A 20,561-nucleotide genomic window follows, 5' to 3' on the forward strand; every position below is an offset into this window, starting at 1 on the left:
CAAGTAGCTTTCTTAGTTCGTTAGATAGGAAGGAGGTGTGATGAGGCAGAACGGAGTGACCTGGTGGGTGCATAGAGGCGGAAGGCATTTTTTAGGGAACTAAGAGCCAGAGTTGTTAATGAATTTGTAAGTGATACACAATGCTTTGAATTTGGTCCTACTTCTGACGGGCAGCCAGTGAAGCTGGCGAATGGAAGAGGAAATGGAACTATGTTTAGGGATACCGAGCAGAATTCTCGCTGAGGCATTCTGCACCAGTTGAAGTTTGTTGAGGACCTTTTCTTGTGCATTGAGGAGGAGGGTGTTACAGTAGTCGGTCCTGGAAAATATGAGAGCTGTGATGAGAGTTTTGCCAGCCGAAGGTGGGAGGAATGGTAGTAGCTTCCTAATTCTTCTAAGAGTGAAGAATGAGGTGGATACCACCGAATTAACGTGGTGATTGAAAAGAAGTTTATCGTCAAAGAGGACCCCGAGATTTCTGACCTTGGTGATGGGTTGTGGTGGGGGGCCCATGTCGCTAGGCCACCAACAGGGGGACCAACCAGGGGAGAGTTTGCCGAAGGTCAATACCTCAGTTTTTTCGGAGTTTAATTTTAAACAGTTGCTCCTCATCCAGGAGCTAATGGCTAGCATTCCCTCCTGGAATCTGGCAGCAATTTCTGAGGCAAAGTGCAGTGCGCTAAAATCAGCTAGAAAGCCCTGAGGAGAACTTCCGTTGGCGATTAAAAGTGGTGCTCTGTTACCTTCTAGCTCAAAGAGGGAGCCTGACCTGGTCTCAGGGGTTAAGTCGTTGCGAGCTCAGAGCACTCGATTGTCTGAAAAGAATCTAACTGAATGTGCAATGATCATGGCTTTTATTCAGGGGGAAGGCAAGCAGCTAGACAGCTAACCTTCGTGGCAACCAGAAGTGGTAGGGGGACACTTCCGGCTGTGGCGCTGGTTCCCTCCACTCAATCTGAACCTTCAGTGGTGGACCGGGGAACACGCCAGGGCACAGGAGAACAGTAAGTGCAAAACAGTTTTAAAAGATTAAAATTTCTGAGGTAAAGTGCAGTGTGCTAAAATCAGCTAGGAAGCCCTGAGGAGAACTTCCGTCGGCGATTAAAAGTGGTGCTCTGTTACCTTCTAGCTCAAAGAGGGAGCCTGACTTGGTCTCAGGGGTTAAGTTGTTGCGAGCTCAGAGCGCTCGATTGTCTGAAAAGAATCCAACTGAATGTGCAATGATCAGGGCTTTTATGGAGGGGGAAGGCGAGCAGCTAGACAGCTAACCTTTGTGGCAACCGGAAGTGGTAGGGGGACACTTCCGGCTGTGGCGCTGGTTCCCTCCACTCAATCTGAACCTTCAGTGGTGGACCGGGGAACACGTCAGGGCACAGGAGAACAGTAAGTGCAAAACAGTTTTAAAAGATTAAAATTTCTGAGGTAAAGTGCAGTGCGCTAAAATCAGCTAGGAAGCCCTGAGGAGAACTTCCATCGGCGATTAAAAGTGGTGCTCTGTTACCTTCAAGCTCAAAGAGGGAGCCTGACTTGGTCTCAGGGGTTAAGTCGTTGCGAGCTCAGAGCGCTCGATTGTCTGAAAAGAATCCAACTGAATGTGCAATGATCAGGGCTTTTATGCAGGGGGAAGGCGAGCAGCTAGACAGCGAACCTTCGTGGCAACCGGAAGTGGTAGGTGGACACTTCCGGCTGTGGCGCTGGTTCCCTCCACTCAATCTGAACCTTCAGTGGTGGACCGGGGAACACGCCAGGGCACAGGAGAACAGTAAGTGCAAAACAGTTTTAAAAGATTAAAATTTCTGAGGTAAAGTGCAGTGTGCTAAAATCAGCTAGGAAGCCCTGAGGAGAACTTCCGTCGGCGATTAAAAGTGGTGCTCTGTTACCTTCTAGCTCAAAGAGGGAGCCTGACTTGGTCTCAGGGGTTAAGTTGTTGCGAGCTCAGAGCGCTCGATTGTCTGAAAAGAATCCAACTGAATGTGCAATGATCAGGGCTTTTATGGAGGGGGAAGGCGAGCAGCTAGACAGCTAACCTTTGTGGCAACCGGAAGTGGTAGGGGGACACTTCCGGCTGTGGCGCTGGTTCCCTCCACTCAATCTGAACCTTCAGTGGTGGACCGGGGAACACGTCAGGGCACAGGAGAACAGTAAGTGCAAAACAGTTTTAAAAGATAAAAATTTCTGAGGTAAAGTGCAGTGCGCTAAAATCAGCTAGGAAGCCCTGAGGAAAACCTCAGTCGGCGATTAAAAGTGGTGCTCTGTTACCTTCTAGCTCAAAGAGGGAGCCTGACTTGGTCTCAGGGGTTAAGTCGTTGCGAGCTCAGAGCGCTCGATTGTCTGAAAAGAATCCAATGGAGGACTTCAAAGAAGAGCCACTGCTGGAAGGAAGGAAAGTGTCCATTGGAATGCAGAGGAGCATTCTTTTTGAAGAGTACCTGAAAGCAGAGGGGACAAATTCTGGGTCACTCAGGAGTGACCAGGGGCTCAGTAGACACATTCCTAATGATGTTGGGTGCTTTAGGTGCGCTGTGGGTGTCCTTGACTCTGCAGCCACCAGGACCAGATGACGTCGAGGATGAACAGGATCTGGATGCGAGCTGTCTCACAAAGGAGGTTGAGCACTGAGGTGTTGGTGTCCGGCTGGAGCACCAACAAATCTTGGCAACGGCAACCCACACAGAAGGTCTTAGAAGGTTACGGTTTGGACCAGCAATGTCCAGGAGAGACAACAAAAACACAGGGGAGTCAGGGCAGGCCTGGAGCAACCAGCGAAGCCCAAAAAAGCAAAGATGACCCTCAAGAGGACCCACAGGCCGGAGGCACATGAGTCGCAAGGGGAACTCAAGCAGTTTCACAAAGCAACAGCCCACAGAGCACTCAGTGTGAGGAGGCCAAAGTTTGTTGGTGGAAATGGTGACAGAGATTGGGGCTACTTGGAACACAGTGCATTTGTTTTGGGAACACCAACAAGCATATACACTTGCAAAAATATGCGGTGCACAGGGGTACAAGTATTGCAGCCCCCACAAGGGATTCTGACCTTAGACTTGGTGAGAGGCCAGCTCAGACCTAGGGGGACTCGGACACCCACCTCCTGTGTTGCTGGAGCCTTGGGAGTCTGTAGGAGCTCAGGAGCAGCAGACTGGTCAAATTTGATGTAGTGCCTGCGGATGCAGGGCAGTGACTCCTTTACTCCAAGGGTGATTTCTTCAGTTGTCCTGAGCCTGTATGGTGCTCGGCACAGACAATGCTATGGATGGAGTGGGAGACAAAGTCAGACCCAAACAAGGTCCAGCGAAGTTCAGAGTGTCCAGACGGTTGAAGGTCAGTGGTTTCATTGTCCAGAATATTGTCCATGTCGAACCTAGGGTCCTACAGCCAGGTAAGCCCTTTTGTACCCAAGGGAGATAGTTGGACAGATTCAGGGGACCTTCCCAGGGGAGGGTCCCTCTGGACAGTGGGAAGGTTACTGCCATGTACTTTGTCAACGGCTCCCAGGACTGGTTTGAACTGGACACCAAATGTGCCCTCATGCAGACTTTCGGTCGCTGACAAGGGCACCCACCCAGGCCTAATACACTAAGGGGCATATTAGCAAGAACCTCGTTAAAATTATCGCCGTTTTAGCGGCAGGAAACTGCAGCTAAAATGACGATAATGGGCTTGCTAATATGCGTTATAGAATTCCAATAGAAGCCCAGGTTACATGTGCAGGACATCTAACCTCGGCTTCTATTGGAAATCTATAATGCATACCAGCAAGCCCATTATCGCTGTTTCAGCGGCAGTTCCCTGCCGCTAAAACAGCGATAATTTTAACAAGGTTCTTGCTAATATGCCCCTAAATCCTGTCTTGGAGGTTGTCACACCTCCTTGTGACAGGATTCCAATTGTTCCACCTTCCCGTGCTTGAGCTTGAGTCAGCAGCAGGAGGGCAGAAATTTGTCTCTGGTCAGCAGCAACCATTTTGGGCTGCCTAGGACTAGAAGGCTGGTACCGGGAACACCAGGGAACTCACAGAGCTAGATTCTGAGGGGTGTAATCATGCCTGTGGGGGTATGATTCCACAATGTTTGACACCAAACACGATAGTGTTACTTTCAGCCATTTCTGAGTTGGTCATCACACAGTCGCAAAATGCCACACTACGTCATAAATGGCTGTAGCACTACCAACCCGGGAGAATGGACTCCGTAGGCTGCAAGGGTGTCCTGCTCATGCAGTAGTACCCTCTCACTTAGAACCAAGCACCCTGCCTTAAGAATTGGCTAAGGTCTGCTATAGGGGTGACTTATAGGTTTAGTGACCCTTAGATATAGTAAACCTATATCTTAAGTAAGTGGTGCATGCACCAACTTACACAGGCTGCAATGGCAGGCCTGTAGATCCGTTTTGCATGGCCTCTCATGGGTGGCATAATACATGCTTCAGCCCATGGTAGGCCTCTGGGGAACCTATGCCCTGGGTACATGGGTACCATATACTAGGGACTGACATGGGTACCCCAGTATCCAATCTGGAGTGTACCTAAGTACATGACAGTTTAGGGACAAAGCAGATAGACTGGGGTCCTGATTAGCAGGATCCCAGTCACACTATTCAAAAACAGGGTAACATGAAGCAAAAAGTGCGGGTAACCATAAGAAGCAGATCCTACTTTCCTACACCATTGATAACATTGTTGCAATATTGGAATTTACATTATTGATTACACACTTCATGGTAGAGGAGTGAGTCATAGTTACTTTGGGGTACAAGCTATAGTTACTTGAAATAGCAATAACTGGTGAATTTCAGTGTTTTTACTGACAGAAAACAGTATGTTTTAACAAGCATTCTCACCTTACAATAACATCATATTAACGTTTGTTTTGTTTTAAGTATAACTTGCACCTCCGCCATGCACTGCTCACATATTACATCACTTACGACAGGTTCTTTTACATCATTTATGAAATCACTGATGACGCCATTGTGTGCTAGTTTGTTTTATGATTTACATAGTGGTGAGTAACTTTCATATTACTTCTTTACCTTATTTTGTACTGCCCATGTCCAGCTAATAGGCGTAAGTGTTTACAAGACACCTGTGCTGCTAATCCATCATAGTTGTGTTGAGGAAATGAACACATGACAAATCTTTGCATTGAAGAGTAACTCTGTGTGCGGATGACAGTTGATGACTTGTGTCCAAGTATTTTCCACACACGCTTTTTCGTTCTGCAGAAAAACAGGGCAAAGATTCTACTAGTAGATACTAAGGGGGTCATTAGGATGGCGGGCGGACTTTGTCCGCCCTCTCGCCACTCTATCGGGAAACGGGACTGCCCGCCATTAGGGGGCGGGTCCCGTGGGGGCAATTACGATGCGCCCGCCATAGTGGCGGGCGCATCCTGCATTCCTGTCATTGTGGCGGGCGGTGCACTCAGCACCACCCGCCACAATTCCAGTAAGGCATGTTGTGCACTTCCATGTACAACATGGCAGGCACTGTGGGGTGACTGCCATGTTGTGCATGGAACTGCTGGGGATACCATAGGTACCCCCCATGTGCACCCCTCACCCCCAGGGTACCCGGGGCCCCCAACGGAACCCCGCAGTCCATTCCCGCACGCCTTTCCATGGCAGCAAAGGCATCTCTCCACACCCATGGTAATATGGCTGGCAGTGTCTTACAGACACTGCCACCATATTAAACCCTTTTCCGCCCGGTCAACTCGTGCCACGTCATCCCAGAGAGAGAAGCCAGTTTTTCCTACATTCTAATATACCCACCCTTCATCCAAGAGAGAGTTCTTAATTGCACATCCTTCTTGTCCTGGATAGAGGTCACAGTGGAATGGCAAGTCCCTATTATACCCTACTATGTAGAGTAGTTATCCTGTGTTGAGTTGTATTTGTAAAAGTGCAGTTACTCCTCGCTTCTTATTATATACTTCTGCCATACTGTGGAAAGCTGGCACTGGGGTGGTCACTTTAGAAGTAAAAGTTGTAAGTACTGTAATGAAATAGTGGGTATATTATGTGATTTAAAAAAAATTATGATCTTGCAAGAGCCTCGCAAGATCATGAAAGAAAGGTAGGAGTGGTAGAGGAAATAGTTTATAGAGAAAGGTGACAGTGCACTGGTTTATGTGTTTGAATACTCTACTATTCCCACTGAAGGATGCAGACCGGTTGTCCATGAGAAATACACTAAAAGCTCGAGCTTGCAAGAGTCTAGTGAGAGATGGAAATATACACGACTGAAGACAGGCCTTTGGGTGCTCCCACACATGCAGAAGGCTCGCCAGATCATACAAAAAATATTGGGTATTGGAAATCTATCCGAAGAGAGAGGATTTAGTTGAGCAGTAGGGTGTGTGCAGACTATAGAGAGGAAGTGTCTATCATATAACTACTTTGAAAAAAAATAAATGTATATTGTTTTTAACACATTTTTATGATCTTGCAGGGATCGCTAATAGTAAAAAGAAGTCGATGAGTTCTCCATACACTCTATTTATATTTTTATTTATTTTATAGCACTTGTAAGGCGCACAGCTACCCACAAAGGGTTTCCCGGCGCCGGACCAACAAGACACAAAATACCACTGGAGAGAGAACAGTCAAAGCATTTATTTGTTGAACAGCCAAGTTTTTACGCTTTTTCTGAAATTCATATAGCTTTCCTCCTTGCGTATATGAATAGGCAGTGAGTTCCACAGCGTTGGGCCCAGGTAGGAAAAGGATCTCCCGCCTATTCTGGCCCGTTTGAACCTTGGTACCACAAAGTTCGCGGCTGTGCCTGAACGAAGACTGCGATTTGGGAGGTAGGGCTTAGCAAGGGCCTGTAGATATTTGGGGGCAGTGTCAGCTTTGATTTTAAATAGGTAATTCAGGGCTTTAAAACGAATTCGGTTTTCAACCCTGAGCCAATGCAGGTCCCTAAGATGTTTGGTGATCCTAGCGGATCTAGGGATTTTGCAGAGCAGTCTGGCCGCAGCGTTCTGCACTAGTTGCAGACGTTTTATCACTGCCTTGTTTGAGCCCAGGTATAAGATGTTACCGTAGTCAAGCCGGGATGTCACTAAGGCATTGACCACGGTCTTCTGGGTGGTAGATGGCAACATCCAGACTATTTTGCGTAACCATTTAAGAATGGTAAAACATATGCCTGCCACTTTGTTTGCTTGCTGAGTCATAGATAGACTGTCATCAATGATGACCCAAAGGTTTCTAACCTGAGAGGCTGGAGGTGGAAGTTTACCTAGTGACGATGGCCAATGGGAATCGTTCCAGAGATCTTTACTATTCCCTAACAGGAGGACCTCTGTTTTATCTCCATTTAATTTAAGTTGGTTAGCTGACATCCAACTAAATATTTCTTGAAGGCCTACTTTTAATGCAGATGGGACAGACAAGTCGGATTTGGAGAGTGAAAACAGGATTTGCGAGTCATCTGCATAGGCCATTAAACTAAGACCAAAGTTTTCTGCGAGATTGGCCAGTGGTCGTAGGTACAAATTAAAAAACAGAGGGCTCAGAATTGATCCCTGTGGCACACCATGAGGAGAGTGGAATACCTCAGAGCATGCCTCCGAAGAGAAGATCTGGAAAGTGCGGAGGGATAAGTAAGATCTAATCCATTTCAGAGCTTTGCCTTCGACACCATTCTCCCCCAGCCTGCCAAGCAGTATGGAGTGAGAAATGGTGTCGAAAGCCTCACTAAGATCTAACAAGACCAGGGCTACAGTTTGGCCATCATCCATAAGCTCCCTGATCTTTTCTGTGACCCCGAGCAGGGCCGTCTCGGTGGAAAAACCACTCCTAAACCCAGATTGGGACGAATGCAGGAGCTCATTGTTTTCCACATAGGTTGAAAGTGCCTATGGATATGCCTCTCTAAAATTTTTGAAAAGGCAGGCAGTAATGAAATTGGACGATAATTGGCCAATATCATAGGGTCTGCGCCTGGTTTTTTAAGTAGAGGGCTGACAATAGCATGTTTCCATAGAGCAGGAACTGTGGCTTGCTCTATGGAGGCATTCAGTATCTCTGCTATGGAAGTCAAAGCAGCATCCTCTAATTTATTTATGATACTGATAGGAATAGGATCACGTGGAGAACCCGATTTGATCGATTTCAGTAGTTCCTTCAATGTGTCCAATTTAATGGGAGGCCAGGCTTCAAGATGACAGTTTCCTCTAGGGACTTGGGAGGTGTTTCCTTGCTTGTCTGTGATCATGCTGTCATTTTTGATATTAGAGCCAATGTTCTCAATCCTATTAGTGTAAAAAGAAGCCAAGTCCTGGCATTGCTGGGTATTGAGAGGGGTAGGTTATGCTCTAGAGTTCTCACCAGCTAACTCTTTTACCGTGTTAAAGAGAGTCTCGGATTTGTTTACGGCCATGTTAATAGTATTGGTGACATAGCATGCTTTGGCTTTCATGCATGCTGAATGGTAACTATTTCTGGCCTTTCGGTAAACTTCTTTTTGGTAAAGGTCGTAATTTGTTCGCCACTGCCTCTCTAGAGTCTTGCAGGTAGATTTTTCTTTCTTCAGAGCTTCTGTGAACCAGAGGGCGGGAGGGCGATGTACTTTCCCTTTGCAACGAGCTAAGGGCAGGCAAGTGTCAACAGCGCCAGTTAACCACTTTTGTGTCGACTCTGCAACGCTATCCATATCTCCATCTAAACCTGGGTGATCTTTTTTCAAAGCATTGTTGAGATTCTCCAAGTTTAGGGATTTCCAGTTTCTTCTAAAAGATTCTGAAGGGGTCGAAACTGGACCTTTTTTGGGTTTGAGTGAAATAGCGAAACTTTGTAGGAAATGATCTGACCAGAGAACAGGCGTGGTGTTAAGCCATGAAAGTTCTTTCATATTTGATATAATAGGATCTAACAAGTGTCCAGCTTTGTGAGTTGGACCACTATTTCGTAGCGTCATGTCTAACACCATAAGGTCATCTATTAAGTTTTTGCAGGTCTTGTTGTTGTCATCATCTAGATGAAGATTCAAATCTCCTAGTATAGTGAAATTTTGGGCTTTCAGATGTTGGGGTAGGATGAAGTTAGCCAATTATCTGACCAAGAGGGATTATTTACTGGCGGTCGGTAGATCAATAAGCCGGAAAAGGTAAAATTAGGACTGAGGGTAATTTTGAAAGATGCCGCTTCGCAGTTCGGGATATCTGCAAGTTCAAAGTTGCACACATAGTCTCTGCTGTAAATAATGGCGATACCCCCTCCTGTTTGGCATACCCGATCCCTCCTAGCAATAGTATAGCTTGGGGAGAGGGCGGTTGCAACATCAGGGCCTGATCCGTCATAAAGCCACGTTTCAGTTAAAAATATGGCGCAGGGCTTTTTTTCAGTCAATAGGTGGAAGATATCTAATTTGTGCTGAGATAGTGAACGACAATTTATCAGATAAAATGTGAAATTGTTAGAACTCTCTCTCTTTTGGTAGGATTTAAAAACAGTACCTTGTGGGGTTTCAGGATAGGGCTGGTAATTAGTCAAAGTAAGGGTACATTCAGGGCATGTTTGTGCACCAGCTAGTAGCGGGTTCAAGGTTATACAGGTGTCATGGCTAATGGGGCGTAACGCCCTGAGTTGAGCACCTATTAGCATACCTGAAAATAAGAAGGGCAGAGATTTGTGCCCTATGTCCCGGCCTGGCCCGGACGGGCACAGACGGGCTGACTCTGGCTGGACTCCGGCGAAGACGAGGCGCGTCCTCTGAAACGCGTCCGCTGACGCGGAAAGGGACTGTTTCCTTTTAACGCCGAGACTAGAGCGCTCTCACCGCTCTGTCCCGCCCCAAAATGGCCACCACTAATTCCCTGCTGCTCGGTGCCTTGCCCTAAATCGGCAGGGATCGAGCGTGTGTGTGCTGGGGTGACTGCGTGTGAGCGACGAGTTTGCTGAGTGCAATTTTATGAATTTTAACAACACGAAAATACAGTTGTTTGTCACAAATGCAATTTTAAAATATTCAATTCAATTACATCCCTAAAACAGTTTACAATGTCCTCTGACAAAGTGTACAGCAACACAGGTTTAAACGTCCTCTCACAAAGTATTTAGCAGAAAGATAAACTCTGCCTGAGTGCTCGCTGACTCGCAAGACACTGCCTGGGGGCTCCTTTTAACTCCGAGACTAGAGTGCTCTCACCGTCTGTCCTGCCCCAAAATGGCCGCCACTAATTCCCTGCTGCTCGGTGCCTTGCCCTAAATCGGCAGGGATCGAGCGTGTGTGTGCTGGGGTGACTGCGTGTGAGCGACGAGTTTGCTGAGTGCAATTTTATGAATTTTAAAAACACGAAAATACAGTTGTTTGTCACAAATGCAATTTTAAAATATTTGATTCAATTACATCCCTGAAACAGTTTACAATGTCCTCTGACAAAGGGTACAGCAAAACGGGTTTAAACGTCCTCTCACAAAGTATTTAGCAGAAAGATAAACTCTGTCTGAGTGCTCGCTGACTCGCAAGACACTGCCTGGGGGCTCCTTTTAACGCCGAGACTAGAGCGCTCTCACCGCTCTGTCCCGCCCCAAAATGGCCGCCACTAATTCCCTGCTGATCGGTGCCTTGCCCTAAATCGGCAGGGATCGAGCGTGTGTGTGCTGGGGTGACTGCGTGTGAGCAACGAGTTTGCTGAGTGCAATTTTATGAATTTTAAAAACACGAAAATACAGTTGTTTGTCACAAATGCAATTTTAAAATATTCGATTCAATTACATCCCTAAAACAGTTTACAATGTCCTCTGACAAAGTGTACAGCAAAACGGGTTTAAACGTCCTCTCACAAAGTATTTAGCAGAAAGATAAACTCTGCCTGAGTGCTCGCTGACTCGCAAGACACTGCCTGGGGGCTCCTTTTAACGCCGAGACTAGAGCGCTCTCACCGCTCTGTCCCGCCCCAAAATGGCCGCCACTAATTCCCTGCTGCTCGGTGCCTTGCCCTAAATCGGCAGGGATCGAGCGTGTGTGTGCTGGAGTGACTGCGTGTGAGCGACGAGTTTGCTGAGTGCAATTTTATGAATTTTAAAAACACGAAAATACAGTTGTTTGTCACAAATGCAATTTTAAAATATTCGATTCAATTACATCCCTAAAACAGTTTACAATGTCCTCTGACAAATTGTACAGCAAAACGGGTTTAAACGTCCTCTCACAAAGTATTTAGCAGAAAGATAAACTCTGCCTGAGTGCTCGCTGACTCGCAAGACACTGCCTGGGGGCTCCTTTTAACGCCGAGACTAGAGCGCTCTCACCGCTCTGTCCCGCCCCAAAATGGCCGCCACTAATTCCCTGCTGCTCGGTGCCTTGCCCTAAATCGGCAGGGATCGAGCGTGTGTGTGCTGGGGTGACTGCGTGTGAGCGACGAGTTTGCTGAGTGCAATTTTATGAATTTTAAAAACACGAAAATACAGTTGTTTGTCACAAATGCAATTTTAAAATATTCGATTCAATTACATCCCTAAAACAGTTTACAATGTCCTCTGACAAAGTGTACAGCAAAACGGGTTTAAACATCCTCTCACAAAGTATTTAGCAGAAAGGTAAACTCTGCCTGAGTGCTCTATTAGTTTAATGCATATTATGGTGCTCGTTTTTGACAGAAAGTGTTTGAGAGCTAAGTACTGTGATGAGTAAATGGATACTTTTATTGGGGTCACTCAATCTCGCAACCACCCCATGAGACTCACATGGAAACTGGGTCTGCCACAAGAAGTTTTACGATTTCGCGAGAGTCATGTGGTATAGTGTAAAAAAATCTGGTACACATAAATTATACCTATTACAACAGGATATGTTCAGTGAAAATGCAAATTCCATTATAAAAGTCACCACATCCCAGTATTACTCATGCTGTATTTCATGTTCTAGCTGCCCCTACTGTACTCCTTTTTCACATTTTACAAATCACGTATTTGGTAGATACTTTTTCCTACCAGGCCTCATTTAGACAGATTGCACAACCAAGGACTCCTTGGGTGACTTATGTGGCATTGTTGCAGGAAGAGCAGTATGGTTCTTATCTGAATCGGAGGATGACATTCTGGTAATAGAAAACTAGCAATGTCAGAGAGGTAGCCAAAAAGGTCTAAGCACAGCAAAACCCAATAGCTAAATGAAGCAAAAAAGAAAGAAATCTATCTTTGCTAAATAAAGACATCCATATTAACAAATCACAATCCTTCCTTGTGATGTCTTTCCACTCCAGGGCATCTCATGAGACATGAGTTCCTAGTCCTAAGATGGCTGACCTCACATAATTGTTGGTGTGCTGGCAGCCAATCAGATCTCTCCATGAGATTTGTCGGACCGTGGATCCTACGTGACATGAAATATAAAGGTTTTGAACATTAATTGCACAAAAACTACTGAACTGATTTATAACCAATCACAAAAATCACTTTTTCCGTACCAAAATCTAGCTTTCTGCAACTTTGGTACAAATTTGTTCTGCAGTTTGGGCTGTAGCTGGGTCTAAAATTCCTATAGAAAAATGAATGTGGAAAACACATTTTGGGACCCCCATGTTTCTTGTGCCCTGCTTTCTGGGTCACCTCAAAATTCTCCAAGAAGGAGCAGAGATGAAAATAATTCTCTGGGGGAACGCTTTGTGATGATTCGTCCAATGGCGCCCAAGACATAAGTAAACCAAAAATACATTTCCCATGGAAAGCAGGGGTGGGCACATATGGCAGAATTTGCTTCAGTGGATTTAAATAAAAATTGTAGGAGATTCAGCAGAATTTCACAGTGGGTAAAGTTGGCATTTGGTGCTACTTTCTTAGCGCAAAACGCACCCTTGCACCCAAAAATGGATGCGAGGATACATTTTTCACTAACAAATAGCGCTGCCAAATACCAAATGTTCTTTCTGTAGGACATATCACTTCACGCCCTTACATATTCTGCAGTGATTACTGTAGAGTATATAAGGGCACTGAGGAGTATGCACAGCAGTGTCAAATACCAAATGCACTTACAGTGCATACCCTTCAGCGCCCTTACATATTCTGCAGCATTCACTGCCACATATGTAAAGGCGCAAAGGGATATACACAGAGGTGCATACCCCTCAGCGCCCTTGCATATTTAGTGTATCTAAGGCATATACACTCTGAGTATGTAAGGTGAAATCAGTGGTTTTTAAATAGGGATGGAAGAGGGAGCTGTCCCAATATGTTTAAAGGTCACTGGAGATTAACATGTAATCTGCTGTGATTTTCAAACATAGAGGAACAGCTCCCTCTTCCAGCCCCGTTAAAAAAACACTCAGGGTACGAATAAATGGTCCATATAGTCCTGCACCAGGATGGCCCACGTTCCCTGCAAGATATTTTTTAAATGGTACTCTCCTTCTCGTGCTCTATGATCCAACAATGCCAGGAAAGTACATGTTCTAGAATAAAAAAAGCCCATTGGGGAGGAATACGTTTTTCCTACTCTGCCTCCAAATCGTGGAACTCTTTGCCCAACGACCTAAGAACTCAGACTAACCTCTTGAAGGGACTGAAGACTTGGCTCTTTAGCTCCAAGCTCCATGGTGCCTTTTGATATTAGAATGCTCTAAAAATCATTTAAATCATTGAGCATGCAGCTCACATTGCGGGCTTCTCTGTGTAAATCTGATGAGGGTTGATGATTTAATCAAAGGTTCCAGCTGTGGCCTTTCAGGAGACCGATGAAGGTTGGGTAACAGAAAAACTCTGGTTCTGATTTTCATGATTAGAACATATGCTGCAAACACCAGTGCTAAATTTGCCATTCCAAGTATTGTTCCATAATGCTACAAGTTACATAATGTGACAAATTCCACCTGCTCTTGTGAGAGCCCAACCAGATTAGATAGAGTTCAGGAATCTAGTTACCCTTAATCCACAATTAGGTCACTAAAATACTTTCCTATTTCCAAAGTTGATGTCATCCAAACCTCAGTGGTATTCCTCTTTGAGACCTGCTAGAGCTCTTAGAACGATGGTTGTGCAGTTTCACCTCAATCCAGACCATCATAAGTTCAACAAAAATGTCAGCATTCGACTTAGCCGAAACAAGTGTAATGCTACAGTGTCCTCCTGTATTTCTTAAAGATCTGCTTTCTTGTTGTTTTTTACCAGAAGGTTATTTGCTTGAAGCCAGTCTTCTTGATTATATGGTTCTGAATCATTTTTTATTATTCAGGTATCAGAGGTGCAGTTTTGGGAAATTTAAAGGGATCATTCATCGAATCGATGTCACAATATCCTCAAAACCCCAGCTGACATCATGAAACAAAGCAACATTATAAAATGTCCATTGTTGATGATGAGAAATGATATGTACAATGTTAAAGACATTTATGTCAGACTTGAAGATCTGAAAAGAAAACTAGTATTGTCATAAAATGGATAGGGTAATGAACTAAAATATCATCAGTCTAGGCAATGCCCTCTAGAGCCATATCACATTGAAATTAAGTGTAATACAAAGTGACTTTTGTGTTTCCACACACTCGTTGGAAAAGCGATTATCAATTACAGAGGTCGGATTGAAAACAACCAAAAACTGTGCTGGGGCTTGCGATTGCAAATAAAAATTGGCTTATTCTTCCATCAAAAAATTCAAATAGAGATAGCAGTGACCATTGAAGTGTAATTTGCCAAATACATTTTACCTGCCCTAGAAGAAAGAATGTATGCATACTCTTTGCCTTCCTCCTCCATTTTTGTTGATCTTGTTTTTGCTGGCCTTAGGATGTGGGATTTCATCTTAAGGAATGCTTGGGATTATAATGTGGATTGTGGGGAGTGGGAGAATTCTGTTCTGTGAGGGAGGTTCAGTGATAGGCAGTTGGAGACAGGACATAGTGGTTGTAACGTGATGTGCTGGTGTTATTTACTGTGATCTCACTTTGGAAATAAATTCCTTAGAAATCATCATCAAGGTCTCCTGCTTCTTACTAGTAGAGAAGAGCAGATACCAGATCCAATTCTTCAACACCAGCTTTCTGCACCTGCATCTCCATTGGAGCTTTGTGTGGTACTCTACTTCATCTACACAAACACAGCTTCTTCAGCTTTGGCAGGGGATGTTGTCTGGGCCTTCCTTTCAATCTTCACTGTGAGAGCATTTTGGGAGGAGACACCCAGGAAGGCTGGCCTGAGCGAGCTGTGGGAGCTCATCTCGTTTGAATTGCCGCGTTGGCCTTTTTCATTTTGGCAAGTTCATGGTGAGCGCATTGTGGGCAGAGACACCATTAGACAATGGCCTGAGTGATGCGTTCAAACTTATCTCTAGTGGCTTGTCGCATCGGCCATTTTATATTGGGCAAAACCTGCCTACCTCACGTTGGATAATGGGCACCATTTTGGAACAATTAAATGGCCCAAAGTACTGCACAAATTATTCAAATTCAACATTGGTTATTGCCTTTAGTAACCAATTGTTCCTATGACACTGTTTGTCTAAGTTGTTATTCAGTATTCAGCATTTTCTAGTGCATCCATAGCAGTGTTAAAGCATTTCATTGGTGTATCATTGCGCAGCCTTGAGCCAATAGAACATATCAGTGCACCTCCTGCTGTTTTGACAGCACCTGGAGTGTCTTGTGTGAACTGGACACAGTGGAAGGAGACATTTGAGACATATTCGATCCTGTTGATGGAGACACCTTTACCAATAAAAAGAAAAATTATGCATAATTGGTGTTCAGAAGGGAGCCATATAAAAACACTACCTTTACAAGAGGTGAAAGTACAGTTACATCAGGAGTGTGCATCTAGAGAAATTATTGGAGTGGATTTTGTGAATGAATATTCTTCCGTCATTAATACAGTGGACAAAAGATATTCTCCGGCCAGAAATGTGGTATTGGAAAGGCCCAAGTTTTTATAAAGAGGGCAACAAGTAGAATTAATTGATGACTTTGTCTTCACATTGCAACAGCTAGCTGTTACGTGAATTTACTGTGAGTTCAAGGATGAAATCATCCGTGATCAATTAATTGAGAAAACATGTAACAAGAAGATCTAAGAAAGAATTCCTTTTTTTTAAACCTTTATTAGTCGCATTCAACAGAGATTCATGACAGTAACAGCATCGACAATTCAGTAGAGCAATACTTTTGGTATATTCAGTGGAGAAGCATCAATTTCACGAGGGCAAGTACATTGCATTTAGGCTGGCCTAGAAACACATATCCCCCAATTTCATGCAGTGGGAGGGCAACCAATCGGGAACACTCCCCCTGCATAGCCAGGGGCGCAAGGGGTGGGGCGACCAACATACCTTCGCATACAGGTGTAGTGCAAAGCGCGGAGGAAAGGTATCTCAGAACCCCCCGACCCACGTCTGTCTCGGTCCCCACCAGGCAGCCAGCAGCGTCACCGTATGCAGTAGTGTGTCATATGTGTGTCAAAAGAGCATGGCACCACTCGTCACCTCAGCGTATGTTCAGTGTAAGGGCAATCAGTATGCAGTGCAGCTTAAAGCGGTGCACAGTGCTCATTAACGCAAATGCCATCTCTACCGACGTGCAATCGCAGGATCTAGTGTATAGTTCTGCCCCTACCGGCCTATTGTGTTAGAATATCGGGAGGATCAGAAAGCCCCTTCCCACAAGTAGCATCACATGACCTACAAGTATCACATGCCCTACAAGTATCCCAGACCCCCAACATCACTCCCTCAGGAAGCTTACTACCCCATCCAACTGAGGCGGGCTAAGGTCCCACCCATCGTGTGAAATGTAATATGGCGAGTGTGGTGTAAAGCACCTATACGCTCATGGGCCTGGCAACGGCTCGTCATCTCCAGAGGAGTCACTGTGAGTCGCCTGAGACATCCAGTATACCTGTAAGGGGGACCAAAAGTCACTGGGTTTACAGCGGGCGGGTAGCAGTTCCGCATAAACGCCATGCTGGTCCTGGCAGTATGTGAGATCATCCAGCCATTCCCTAAATTTAGGTGCCCTACCCCGCCCCCATCTGCAAACAATCCTCCTCTTAGCGAGCAGCAACGCGATATCGACAAATCTACGGTCTGACTTAGGTACATCCCTGGTATATCCCAGCAGCATCACCACTGGATCCAGAGGAAGAGGGCCAGCAATCATGACCTGGAGCGCAGCATGCACCTGCTCCCAGTATGCCTGTATCGCTCCACACTCCCAGGCCAAATGTAGGAAACCCGCGCCTTCCGCACAGCATCGTGCGCATCTATCGTCCTCTGAGAGGCGAAAGCGCAGCTTCCTGACTGGAGTGTAATAATATCTCTGTACGAACTTGTAGTGAATGATTTTCAATCGACAGCTGGAGGAGACGTTAGCCGTGGCCGAGCAGCAATACCTCCACTGCTCATCAGTGAGTTCAGCATTTAGTTCAGAGCTCCAATCAATTCGCGCTTTAGACAGAACCGGTAGTCGGTGCTCACGAACAGCAGCATACAGCTTTGACACCAAGTGCCTGCCATCCGATACGAGCATGACATGCAAGGGCAGTACTGTACCCGGTTCCTCCGGAAAGCTAGGGAGTATGTCTCGCATACCCTGACGGAGTCTAATATAATAAAACACCTCCATCGGCGTCGGGGGAGGAGTCCGAAATATCTGATCTTTGGTACGGAACAACCCATCCTGAAACAAGTCACCCCATGTATTAAGGTGTACGCGTTTGCACATGGATCGAAATCCATTCTCCAGTAGAAGCGATAATTTCGGGTGGTACGCAAGGGGCATTGCTGGCGAATACAGCATGGGGGCTCCTAGCAGTTTAGTCACTCTCCTCCAAGAGTCAATAGTACAGGTAACAGTGGTAGCAGGCGTCTCGACATCTCCAACCAGTCCCATCAGCATGCCCCTGAGTGGGAGTGGATGCACAATCCAATCCTCAGCTGCAACCTGCGGCATAAAGGGAGCGGGACTAACCCAGTGATAGGCGTGCTGAGCCTGAGCACTGAGGTAATACACTTCCAGATCGGGTACATCAAATCCGCCCCTGTCATATGGTTGCGTCAAAACAGTCCAGCTAAGGCGCGGTTGCTTACCGCCCCAAAATAGGCGAAGCAACTCAGTTCGAAGTCTTTTAAAAAAATAGGCACCCGGGTAGTAGGGTATGTTTTGGAATAGATATAGGAAACGTGGGAGGATGACCATTTTTATCAGGGAGGCTCTGCCTGCCATCGAAAGTGGGAGGGCCAACCAGCGGGTCACGTTGTCAGTCAATCGTGAGATAGCCACTCCATAATTCAGCCGGATAGTGTCGTCCTTATTGAGCGACACTTCAATGCCCAAGTATCTCAAATCAGAGCTGCACCATTCCAAGGGGTAGTCTAGCGGAAAATGGGCAACTGAGGCCGTGAGGGGGAAAAATTGTGACTTCTTCCAATTGATGTGCACTCCGGATATGCCGCCAAACACTATAAATTCTCTCAGAAGCGGGTTAAGGTGTTCTTGTGGGTGCCGCACATACAGTGTAACGTCGTCCGCATAAAGGGAAATCCCAATCTGCCTTTGATTACAGTTAAAGGCGCTGGCCTTATGCAATTGCCGGATCCTGCAAGCCAGTGGTTCAATCGCCAGGGCGAAGAGCAGGGGCGACAGGGGGCATCCTTGCCTAGTCCCTCTCGTGATCGGCATCTGTGCCGAGAGCACACCGTTAACGATGACCCTAGCGACTGGAGAAGTGTAGAGCAGTGTCACCCAAGCGAAGAATATCCGGGGGAACCCCATTCTGCTCAAGATAGCCATCAGATAACCCCACTCCACAGAATCGAACGCTTTGGTGGCGTCCAGGAACACCGCAGCGACAGGCAGGTCAGGTGCAATGGTAGGTATAAGGGAGAACAGCGTACGGAGGTTATGGGATGTGGCTCTCCCTGGGACAAAACCAGATTGATCCGGCAGCACCAGGGACAGCCTAGTCGCGAGCACTTTAGCAAGAATCTTCGCATCGCAATTTAGCAGCGAGAGGGGTCTATAGGCATCGGTATCCATCGGGTTTTTCCCTGGCTTCAGAAGGGAAGTGATCGCCACCTCCCTCATGGAGCCCGGCAGCACCCCATCTCTAGTGACTCCTCAAAGACCTCCTTCAGCACCGGTGCCATGATGTCAATGTAGCACTTATAGAATTCGGCTGGCAGGCCATCCAACCCCGCAGCTTTGCCGTTGCTGAGGGACATGATTGCTTCCCTAATCTCATCCAACTCGAAAGGGCATCCCAGGAACGCCCTGTCGCCGTCACTAAGCCAGCATAGTGCTATATCATCTAGGAAGTTCCCGAAGTCCACCTCGCCTTCCTGCTGTGTGGAATACAACCATTTGTAGTGCTGCAGGAAGGTGTCCTGGATTCTTTTAGTATCCTGGTAGGTCCCGCCTTCGCCATCAGAGATTTCTAAGACATGGGCGGCGAAGCGCTGGTGCCTCGTGAGCACCGCTAGCCTCTTTCCCGGCCGATCCCCCTCACAATAGCGCCTAGCCGTCCAATATTTGCCCTGGAATTTCACCTCTCTGGCAGCTTGCTCCTCATAGGACGATAGTTTGGCCCTGAATTCCACCGCAAGGTCAGGGCAAGGATTCCTGACCATCTCTGCCTCTAGCGCCTTAAGCTCCGATTCAAGTTTAGTCAACGTGCGCACTATTTCCCTGAGTTTACCACAGCTCTTAGAAATCGTGACCCCCCTCACAGTCACTTTGAAAGCTTCCCAAATCGTTTCCACCTTATCAACTGACCCCTTGTTTCTAGGGAAGAAGGCTTCTATCTCCTCACCAAGTTCATGTTTAAAGATAGGGTCAAGCAGGGCAGAGGGGAAGAGCCGCCATGGCGGACGCACTCTAGCATATCCAGGCATCTCCAGCACAGCCAATACAGGGCAGTGGTCCGAGTAAGTACGAGGTAGATGTTTCATCTGAACGACACCTCCAGCTAGGCCCCGCGAGATAAAGCAGTAGTCAATCCTTGCCCATGAGCGCGCGTGTGCCGTGAAATGTGTGCCTTCCCTAGCTGCCGGGTGTGAGTGCCTCCAGCTATCCAATAGGCCTGCCTCCGCCAGTATGCCTTGGAGCGTGTCCCGAGCTTTCGTGTTGTATTGTCCACTAACATCTGATCTATCCGCCCCAGGATGTAGCGATAGGTTGAAGTCCCCCCCCAGATTATGTGCGTGGCGTCGGTCTCCAATACATGACCCCATAACGTCAAGAAAAAACCGGGTGTGTCAATATTAGGTGCATAACAATTTACCAGCATGATCACATCAGTGCCCAACCTGCCCCAAAGGATCACATACCTCCCCTCATTGTCCGTCCTCACTCCCAACTTTTGGAACGGCAGCACTTTATTGATCAAAATAACCGTCCCCCTCGAGTAAGTGGAATAGGAGGAAAACTCCCTCACATTTGCCCATCTGCTAGCAAACTTAGGAACACTACGTGGGTTTAGGTGGGTTTCCTGGAGCATCGCTATCTGCACATGATGCCTATCTAAATATGCAAGTACATTTCTGCATTTCCGGGGGTCATTAAGGCCTCGAACATTCCAGGACATTATGGAGACGTTAGTCAAAGCGGTATCACCCATGCTTATCACCATAT

Source organism: Lissotriton vulgaris, chromosome 1_1 (assembly GCF_964263255.1).
Source record: "Lissotriton vulgaris chromosome 1_1, aLisVul1.2, whole genome shotgun sequence".
Lineage (NCBI taxonomy): Eukaryota > Metazoa > Chordata > Amphibia > Caudata > Salamandridae > Lissotriton > Lissotriton vulgaris.